The following is a 10755-nucleotide window of genomic DNA, read 5'->3' as shown; positions in this document are numbered from 1 at the left end:
TAGGTAGCATACAGTGGTGAAAGCAGGCATCCTTTTTTTGTTCCAGTTTTTAGAATGAATGCCTTCTGCTTTTCCCTGTTTAGTTTAACATTGGCTGTGGATTTTCCATATATGACCTTCATTATTTTGATGTATGTATGTTCCTTCTATGCCTGATTTGTTGAGGGTTTTTATTAAAATGGATGCTGAATTTCATCAAATGCTTTCTCTGCATCTATTGGGATGATCATAGGGTATTGGTGATGTATCACATTTATTGTTTTGCATATATTGAACCATCCTTGCATCTCTTGCATAAAGTCCACTTGAACATGGTGTATTATCTTTTTAACATGCTGTTGGATTTAGTTTGCTAGTATTTTATTTTTGCATCTATGTTCACCAGAATTTATAAAAACATTTTAATATTAGTCATATTTACATCCAAATAGAGGTGTGAATAAAATAAAATAAAACTGCAGGTAAAGCAGTTTGGCTACAGACAATGATTGTTTCTCAAAACAAAACTGAAAAGGAGAACTCAGTGTCTCAAATACTCAAGAGGTTTTTATAAATATATACTTGTACTAAGACTATCAAAAGCAAACTGTATTTTAGAGCTATTAGGTAGGCCTCTGGTGAAAATACTGGCACTATAGTGGTTCATCTTCAAATCATAAAAATATATTTGAGATAGGGTAACAGAAAAGATTACTGACAAATGAGATTTTAACTGAATTCTATTTTCTTGTCGGTTAAGGTGATGTTGGTTATATGGATTACAGTTGTCCTGAGAAATAACTGAGAGCACAGGACTATTAGTGCATATAAAGAAGTCACCCATTTGAGTAGATGCCCTATATGGGTAGGTCATAGGAGAATCTACTGTTATTTTGAAACAGAATTTTTTAAAAAGAAATGGAACTAATATCTTAGAAACATCCACATACCCAATTCTTATTAAAAATATTATGAGGTAGGAAACAAGTCATTGTTAAAATAATCCAGCTATTAAAACCAGACAAGATATTCAAAATTAGAAGTTTCATCTCAAAAAATCTCAGTGGGCTAATAAATGGAGCCTACACTGTTAATACAAGAGAAACTTCATTACTAGATCTGATGATGATAAAATAAAAAGGGATTAATAAAGTGTTTTAAAGGCAAGTATAAATGACGATTTTAGTAGGGAAAACCTAATTTTATTGGTGTCGTATCTGTACGATTGTTTCAAACTTGTTGCTCCAGTAGCCCATGATTGTGTTGTAGCAGGACGAGTGGCAGACGAAACTCCTCAGACACCGAGTTACAGAAGGAAGGGGTTTATTCGGCCGGGGGCATAGGCAAGACTTCAGTCTCAAGAGCCGAGCTTCCCAAGTAACCAATTTCTGTCCCTTTTAAGGGCTCACAACTCTAAGGGGGTGCATGTGAGAGGGTCGTGATTGATTGAGCAAGCAGAGGGTACGTGACTGGGGGTTGTTTGCACCGGTAATTAGATCGGAACAAAACAAGATAGAGATTTTCACAGTGCATTTCTATACAATGTCTGTAATCTATAAGATAACAGAACCAATTGGGTCAGGGGTTGATCTTTAACTACCAGGCCCAGGGTGTGGTGCCGGGCTGTCTGCCTCTGGATTTCATTTCTGCCTTTTAGTTTTTACTTCTTTCTTTGGAGGCAGAAATTGGCCATAAGACAATATGAGGGGTGGTCTCCTCCCTTAGTGTTATAGCCTAAACAGTGATGTTTGACTAAAAAAAGATGTTTGACATTATAGTTCTTACAAATCTATTCGTTACATATTCCTTTACCGATCAGTTACGATTCATATTCCACTGTAAATGAAATACAAATGGATTAAATAAGAATGAATGCATTTTTTTCTTATGTAAACCAAATAATCTTAAGAAATAGACATCTGTGATGCAGCAGTCTGAGATTCATGACTGGGATACCAATGCTAGATTTCAAACCCTAATTTTATGCCCTAATTCTGATTCATTTATGCATCTATTCAATAACTAATTACAAATGACTTGCTATCAAGCGGACTCTTGGCTTGGCACTTAAAATAGTTTTGGGAAAAATAGAAATGGTTTCTGTTCATGTAATATTCATTGTCTTATAGTCCAGTAGTAGAAACATAAGTTAAAAATAATTAGGCAAATAAAGTATAAATATTAGTACTTTGAGGAAAAATTTTAGGATATTACGAGATAGTGTTTAGTAGATTGTAGAAATAGCCACAAATACTTCCTCTTTCTGTATTCATGCTCTTATAATAGTACATTGCAGATTATATCATATAGAGATAAAGTCTAATTTTCACTTAGGTGAATCATATACCTTACTTTGGCCAATAAGTCTGTAGCAAATATGATGCAAGCAAAGTATTTGCATATTGAGGATTTCTCTTTTGCCATATGTTGAATTTGAAACCACCACGAGACTATAGAGAAGAATTAAGAAGTTCCATTTTCCAGATAGCCAAACCCCAAATATGTGAATCAGGGCATTCAGGACCAGCCAGGTCTAAGTCAAATGGCCAATTGATCTCAGAACCTGTGTCTGACCTTAGAGATAGGAGTGAGCCCAGCTGAGACTAGCAGAAGAACCATACACCAGAACCCAGGCCAAAATACTGATACATGGAATTGTGAGTGAAATAAATAGTTTTTATTTAAGCTACTAAATTTGGGTTATTTTGTTATGCATCAAAAGCTAACTGGTAATAAAGGATGTTAGGGGGACCTAATTTAGCTTACAGAAACCTGGAAGACTCCTCAGAGAAAAGTATATGATGGAGAATGAGAAGTCAAGTAAGAAATGGCAGGAGGAATATATTTAGACAGAAGAAAAAGCATATTTGAAAGCTTTGCATGAGGAAGAGCTTAATATATGAGGAAAGAGGAGAATGTCAATTTTCTCTGTTAGAGTTCTTCCTTGTTCCTGAATCTGGATGTCTTTCTTCCCCAACCTGCTTTGCATACAGCCTCAGATTTGAATTTTGATAATTAGGTTTCTACCCAATTTTCTATGTTTAATAAAACACACCACACACACACACACACACACACACACACACACACACACACACACACACAAACTGTCTTGATCATCTACCACTGAGCTGCTCTTATTATTACCATACTCTCTTCACTGGACCACAGTGTTCCCCCAAACTTGAGCTTGCTGGTTTGGGTCTTGCTATCTGATGACAAACTTTCCTGATGTCCGTTTCTTGTCCTGGGCTTTGAGAATTGACATTCATAGATTTGCTGTCTACTGTTTCTTACTACACCCCACTGTAGAAGTTTGGATTGGAAGAGTAATTGTAAAAATGCTCATGAAGACAAATAGGTAGATGATAGAAAGACAGATTTATGAGCAGTTAAATGAAAAAAGTAAGTTACAGAGCAACACCTATAAGATAATCTAATTTTTGTACAAATAAAATAATACACTATTGTGTTTATTATATACTACCCACATATATGAACACACACACACATATACATATATATGTGTGTGTATATATATACACACACACACCAACTTAACAGTGGTTGCTTTTAAATCCACAGTCCTAGGATTATTTTTTCTTTGTTTTCTATCCCTTTATATTGTTTGAATAAATTGAATTCAATTTTCTAAAGAATGCTCACTCAGGAAATATACATTCATTAAGTTGGCTACTGAGATATATACCAAAAATTCAAATTTCCTTTGTCAGTTCATAAATACCCACATCTAGCACTTACGGGTATGATTAAGGGTGGCAAAGTCAAACAGGACTTGGGGGTGCCAATGTATGTGACTAAACTTCAGGAGAGACAAACTAGTTAAAAACTAAATATAATGTTTGCACAGTTTGCAACATATCATCAAAGTTGATAGGCTCTCACTAGGCTTTAATGTTTTATTATATGAATCTATGTCTACTAGTTAATTCTTTGTTTTTTTCTTTAAAAAAGTAAATGAAGAATAATTAGAATATGTTTGTTAATTGAATTTCTCTATTTTGAATTTTTGTCTCCGGAGAGAGGGAGCAAGTAAGGTAAATTTAACAACTTGATATTTTGCTTTTCCTGAGAGATTCAAAGTCAAAATAATAAAGCAGCGAGAGCCATAGTTTTTCAGCATCTTTATTCTTTACATGTAAACATATATGAAATATGTTAAACACCCACATATCTAATCACATTCCAATTACCTTGTGAGATTTAGGGCAGATTTTACCCCTCTCCTTGCTTTTGAAATTGTGGAAGCTGAGGCTCAACATTAAAGGAGTCAGCTAGGGCCACACTCTGGGCCAACTGACTAAAGGGTTTTTTGCAAAGATCAATATAATAATTATCTGGATAAGTTTAAATTATTCCCCCAAGGACAATATTTCAACTCATATTTCTTTTCATGAATAGTTTCTTCGGAGGACAGTTTAGTTTATGGGGCAGTTTTATTACAAAGTATTTGGCCCAACTAAATTTGATTTTCTAGATGACTAAGTAGCCATTTATTGTAGGGAAAGATTTTAGATAATATGAAAAGGTCAGGTAAAAGCTGAAATATGTAAATTTCATGTCATCATTCATTTTAAGTCAACTATTTCTTCATTATGTAAAGAATTTGCATTTGATTTCTCTGTCATAACACTCAAGTAATAGGAGACTGTTTCATTTTGTACTGATAAAATAAATAGAAATTTGGACTTTCTTCACAGAAGCATAGCCATCTTCAAGCACTTACATAGCATTTTGTATTTCTAAACTACTTTACAATTTTTATGTTGCTCATACCTTTCAACAACCTTGTGAATATGTCAATAGTATTAACTTAAATAGGAAAGAAAAGACATAGAAAGTTAAATGACTTCTCCCAATACATAAGATTTTATGTTTTTACAACCTCATTGAATTATTAGATTAAAATGATATTTCTAATCTTCTATGTTCTTTATTGTTAAATAATTTATATGAATTTAATAATGATTATAGTTCTAGGAAAAAACAAGGAACCAAATTTTCTTTTCATATCATAGCATAAATTGTATCAGGCATTTAATTTAAAAAATTGGTTTTGCAAATAATAAAAATATATTTTGTTGATATCTAAGGATTAGTTTTCATCAGATTCTATTTTATTTCATTTTAAAAATGTTCATTTGTATAATTTACTGTATAAACACCTCACCTCTATGAATTACTTAAGAGTTGAAGTAAATTACTACAAAGTTAAAAATTCCTACCAAATTAAGTTTATCTAGATCTGATCGTTAGTTAAGAAATATGTTTTAATTTGGCTCATGTATTTCACCCCAACAACTCCTCTAGGTAGGCATCGCTATCAGAATAGTAAAATACGGTAATGTTGCAAAAATAGGTGAATACATTCCAAATCCTAATAAAATCTCTGCTATGCAATTGCCTTAAGAAATAATGCATACCTGGGCCCTTCTCTGGGCTAGGACACTACTTGCCTTTCTTCGACATTGCACCTCTCCCTATTGCTGGATTCGAGCATCTAGTTTTGAGATGGTAAAAACACCCCAAATGGAGTCTTTGATTCCCCTGTCAAGGTCCTGGAGAATGGTTTGACAGTCAGTCAGCCATCTCTTCACCACCCATATTATCAAATACACAGAGGAGAGAGAAGTGCCCCCAAATCTTTCATCATGAAGGACTTGCCGCTTCACCACCGGGTCTCTGGCTGGTCCCCTTGCCACCATTGCCCTAATAAGCTCCTCCAACCCTGACTGCCAGCCCTGCCAGGGTGCTCCCAGGGCCGGGACCACTGTGCCCAGAAGGTCAAGTAGCCTCCTAGCACAGAAAAGAGCCCAGAGTATAGAGCAGAAGCAAGAGAGTGAGCCACGTATTGTTAGGAGAATTTTACAGTGTTGCCCTTGGAATGGGCTTCAATCTCCTCTTGTTTTATGGGATATTTATTCCTGTGCTTCAGTCAGTAACAGCCCGATTTATTGACTGATTTATTGATCATTACATGGAGATGTTTGCTTATGGCTGGAATTCTTCCTCACGACAATTTCCAGTGCTCTTTGGGTTATCCACTGGTTTGTGCTTTGCAAAGCTGTGAATGCCATTTGATGCCAGGATACAGTTGACCTGGCTTTTGAGGTATTAGGGAGAAAGCCTCACCCATTCCCTAGTGGGAATTGCTGACATGGTCTTCACCCTTTTGATGACATGGTCTTCACCCTTTTGCTGTAGGCTCTTTTTCTGATTCAGGGAATGTTTGTGAATCTCCTTCCCATACATTTTGTTGGTCAGCTGGTTAGCCTCTTGCACATGTCACTTCTCTCTCTCTGTACTGCTTCGAATATCCTTGGTTCAATAAAGGAATTGAAATGCATCAGCGGTTGTCTAACATAGAAAGGAATTGTCCTTACTGCTTTGGATTGGTTTGCCCTTGGCTTTTCTCACAGCAATGCAGCCCTCATATATTATCAGCCTCTTCCAGTTGTGCCTCTTCTCCTTGGTGGCCTTGTTAAGCAACAGACTCTTCCACAAGGCAGTCTACCTGCAGTCTTTCTTGAGCAACTCAAATTCTGCAGAGAAGTTCCCATCACCACCTCTATCTCCTGCCAAACTGAAGGCTGCTGCAGGCCGCTGAGTCTCCTGCCATCCAAAGGAGATGGGCAAGATTGCAGAAGGTTGTGGCAGCTCTCCTCCCTGTTCACCTACCCCTGCAAGGGAAGTCAGGACCCACTCTGCCAAGGGCCCTCTGCTTATTCCCTTCTCTCTGAGGAACTGGAATGTTTGTCTCTGGTGCCTGTAAGGCAGGATCTTCCTGGCACCAGTGTGTGGATTTATTTATTTATTTACTTATTTATTTCTTGAAATGGAGTCTTGCCCTGTCATCCAGTCTGGAGTGCAGCGGCACTACCTCGGCTCATTGCAACCTCTGCCTCCCAGATTCAAGCGATTCTCCTGCCTTAGCCTCCGGAGTAGTTGGGATTACAGGTGCCTGCCACCACGCCCAGCTAATTTTTGTATTTTTGGTACAGAGAGGGTTTCACCATGTTAGCCAGGCTAGTCTCGAACTCCTGACCTCAGGTGATCTGCCCACCTTGGCCTCTTAAAGTGCTGGGATTATAGGCGTGAGCCACTGTGCCCAGCCCAGTGTGTGGATTTTTAACACCACCGTTGAGTGTGAAAGGACCACAGGTTTTTCTGCAGCTATTTTCTATCATTTGCAAATGCCTATGCCTGGACTGACTTGAATATTTTGGTTTTCTCCCTGTGATGTTTACCCTTCTACCTTTCCTTCCTGCCTTCTACCACCCTTGGATGAATCGATCTTGTAATTCTAGCTGTTGTATTTTGTGGATTTGTTATTTTTGTCATTTTGCTGTGAAGCACATACATTGGGTGTGGAAGGTAAAGGACAATCCCAGTTGCTCCTGGTCACTGCAGTCTTGTTTCGTTTATCTTGTAACTCAGGTTAGGTTTTCATCTCTCTTGCTCCAATGGAAAAAAAAAATCCTGAAGAGATGGGACAGGAGGAAGGACCTCACAGCCAAATCTGCTGGATTTTAAACAGTGTTTTTTGTTTGTTTGCTTGTTTGTTTGTTTTCCTTTCCCGTGAAGGGGAAAAAATCTGTTTTCACTGTTACATTTAAAGTCCGCCAACTATGGGGAGGTACCAATTCTGGACAAGTGCCACTGCAACACAGCACTAGAGAACCTGAGTTTTTCAACTCTGTTTAGGGTAGGAGGCAGAAAGTTACTCTTGGCCACTGCCAGGTCTATTTCATATTTCAAAGGAATACTAGGTGTTACAAATGGAAATGGAAAGGGTAAACTTGTTAAACCTGTGATTGGTTGGTGTTTTCCTGTCATTTTAAGAGACTAAATATGGGGGGCAGATATCAAAATACTTGCAAAGTATTCGGCTGGATGCAGTGGCTCACACCTGTAATCCCAGGACTTTAGGAAGCTGAGGTGGGTGGATCGCTTGTGGCCAGGAGTTTGACACCAGCCTGGGCAACATGATGAAACCCCATCTCTATTAAAAATAAAATAAATTAGCTGGTTGTGGTGGTGCATGCCTGTAATCTCAGCTACTCAGGAGGCTGGCTGAGACATGAGAATCGTTTGAACTCAGGGGATAGAGATGGCGCCACTGTACTCCAGCCTGGGTGACAGAGTGAGACTCTGTCTCAAAAAAAAAAAAAAAAGAAAAGAAAAGAAAAAAAAAACTTGTACAATTTTAAAATGTCCCAATTAAATGTGAGCTGTTTTCCCCTTCCCCTCAAAAAGAAATAATGTATAGCAATAACTTGTTTCTGTCCCCTATCATATACACTAGATAGGAGAAAACAGAAGAATGAGAGAGGAGGCACTTTTCTTTTTAGATATTTTGATCAAATAACAAGTTCTTGATAAACTCTCATGCATCTAACCAAGAAACAGATGTATTTGGCAAGTGATTTCCAAACTATTTATTTGCGTCATTTGATGTTGAAAGAAAAGATGGTACTAGAAAGAACAGGAGCTGAGAGTGAGAGCATGCAGAAGAGAAAGTTGTAAGGGGAAGGGAAGAAGGAAATGGCTGAGAATATAATGTCCCTCCGATTAGAGCATAGAATGATGTTACAGTGCATGGATTGAAGAAGGATCTTGAGAAGGCTAAGGAAACCAGGGCTGTTTCAGACAGGAGGGGCAAAGACAGAGTCATTCTCTCCATTCCTGCCTTAGAACTCAGGGACTGTAGAGTCACCGCAGAGTGATCGTGGCAGCCAGGCCAACAGTGGCGCACTTGGACAGTGCTGGCCAATGGCTTTGGAAGAAGAGCTGGAGTAAATGGTTTAGAGCCAGCAGATTTCAACTAGGAGGTTAAAGTTGAAGAATATATATGACTTTTCCTCATTCAACAAGTGTTTATTGAGTATCACTCTCTGCTAGATACTGTGTTTGTTTCTGAACTCACATGAGGCCACTCTTGAGGAGTCCTGCACGTAATAACTATGGTGATTTTTTTGCTGAATCTATTCTATATTCTACTAGGAACAACCCTACAAAGCCATCAGAATGAGCTCCTTAATGTTAAACTTAGCACATTTATACCCACAAGACTTGCATAAGTTGTCTGTGGCCCTGCACTTTCAGTTGAAATTGGTGAGCCAGCTTTCCCTAAGATGTTGAGAGGATTAACTCCTTCATGGATCATATTCCTGTTTACTTACTACAACAAACCAAGCGTAAAGGCCCTTCCACACAGTCCCTTATCACTCTGTGCATACATTTGCCTGACCCAATTTCAATTGCTTCCTCCTTTTCTAAGTTTTTCTTCTGGTGGCCAATGATCACTATCAACAGCAATGTCCTTTATGTTCTTAACCATATCTCTGAAGCTTCCTCTCCTGCCCCACGTTAGTCCACTCAGCCCTGATCAAGCCCTCTCACATAAAGCTTGCTTACTTGCTTTCTTTTTCTCCTCTCACCATCTGCACACCTTAGGTCCCAGCATTGAGATACAAATCCTCCCTGATCATTTTTGCTTATTTTAAGCAATTTATTTCCCTTTTTGTCTCCAAACTCTAGGGTTTTTGGCAGCCATTCCTTTTAACTTTATTATTTACTGCCTTCCCTTGTTCACTTCTGCATTTTGACTCTTACCTATAATCAACATTCCTGGCAATATGGATGATCCTTCCAGAATCTTGGTTTTTCTCTTCCCTCATCTTGTCTCTACATCATTTCAGCTGCACTACAATGAATATCTTTATTAAGTATATTAAATATGCAACCTTCAACCATCTTCCCTCCTTGCCATCTCCTCACCTTCCAGTTCTGCTTTAAGTATCATCTTAGTATCATCTTTAAGTATCATCTGCATCAGTAGCATCTTGGTGATCTCTTAGAGACCACACATGTGTTGACCTATTATTTTCTTATGCTCAGTAACCAAGTTTATGTTCTCATGGCCTCTGCATAAGATGAGAGACTACAATTGATTTAATTCTTTCTACAAAACTGTTTACTTCCCATGCTGTTTTCTTTATCAAACGTGAATAACAAAAGCCTAGATTTGTTTAAGCATAACATTCTATCTCTTTAGTGCCAGAATCTAAGACATAGAATGTCTTCTGGAATAATTTGCCAGCTGTCTTACTTTGAATTAAGGGCCATATATCTCAAATATGCACTTTTAATCCCTAAATATCTTGGCTGCATTTCCTACTATGTTAATTTTCCTGTTATCCAAAATAGGTTGAAGATTTCTTCTTCTTCTTCTCCAGTCATCCTCTGCATTCCTTGCTCACATTCAATGGCAAAGAAAATAAGACTTTCATTATTTTCTCATTCTGCAAAGAACCAGCCTACCCATAACCATCCACATCCTTTCTGTCTTTTTCTTTTTTTCTAACTATATATAAGTTTACTTTGTTCTTATCTCTGGCCAAATTTTGCCCCTGTCTTGATTACTTCATCTGATCTTCCCAAGATCTTTTCTTCCGTAATTATTACCTATTTTTCAATTTTTTCACTTTTTCTGTAGATCATTCCTCTTATATTCAACCTAAAATGGCAAGAACAATGACAAGAAACAACATCGACAATAAGAAAGAATCTTCGGCAGACCCTAAACTTACTTTGGTAATTTCTTACATCTCTTATATCTTATACTCCATTTATAGTCATATTTCTTCATTAAGAATTACAGGGTCCTTTCTTCACACCTCACCTCAATTTCTCTCCTCAATTCACTTCAACTCAGTTTTTTTTTTTTTTTTTCCCAACTAATCTACTAATATT

The 10755-nt window shown here is 37.5% G+C and overlaps 1 pseudogene; it reads left to right on the top strand.

The window, feature by feature from the left end:
- Positions 1-3745: 3745 nt before the first annotated feature.
- Positions 3746-6607, top strand: LOC105490009 (etoposide-induced protein 2.4 homolog pseudogene; annotated as a pseudogene).
- Positions 6608-10755: the final 4148 nt, after the last annotated feature.

Source organism: Macaca nemestrina, chromosome 2 (genome assembly GCF_043159975.1).
Source record: "Macaca nemestrina isolate mMacNem1 chromosome 2, mMacNem.hap1, whole genome shotgun sequence".
NCBI lineage: Eukaryota > Metazoa > Chordata > Mammalia > Primates > Cercopithecidae > Macaca > Macaca nemestrina.
Note: the sequence above shows the minus strand (reverse complement) of the source record. Positions and strands in the feature narration are given on the sequence as shown.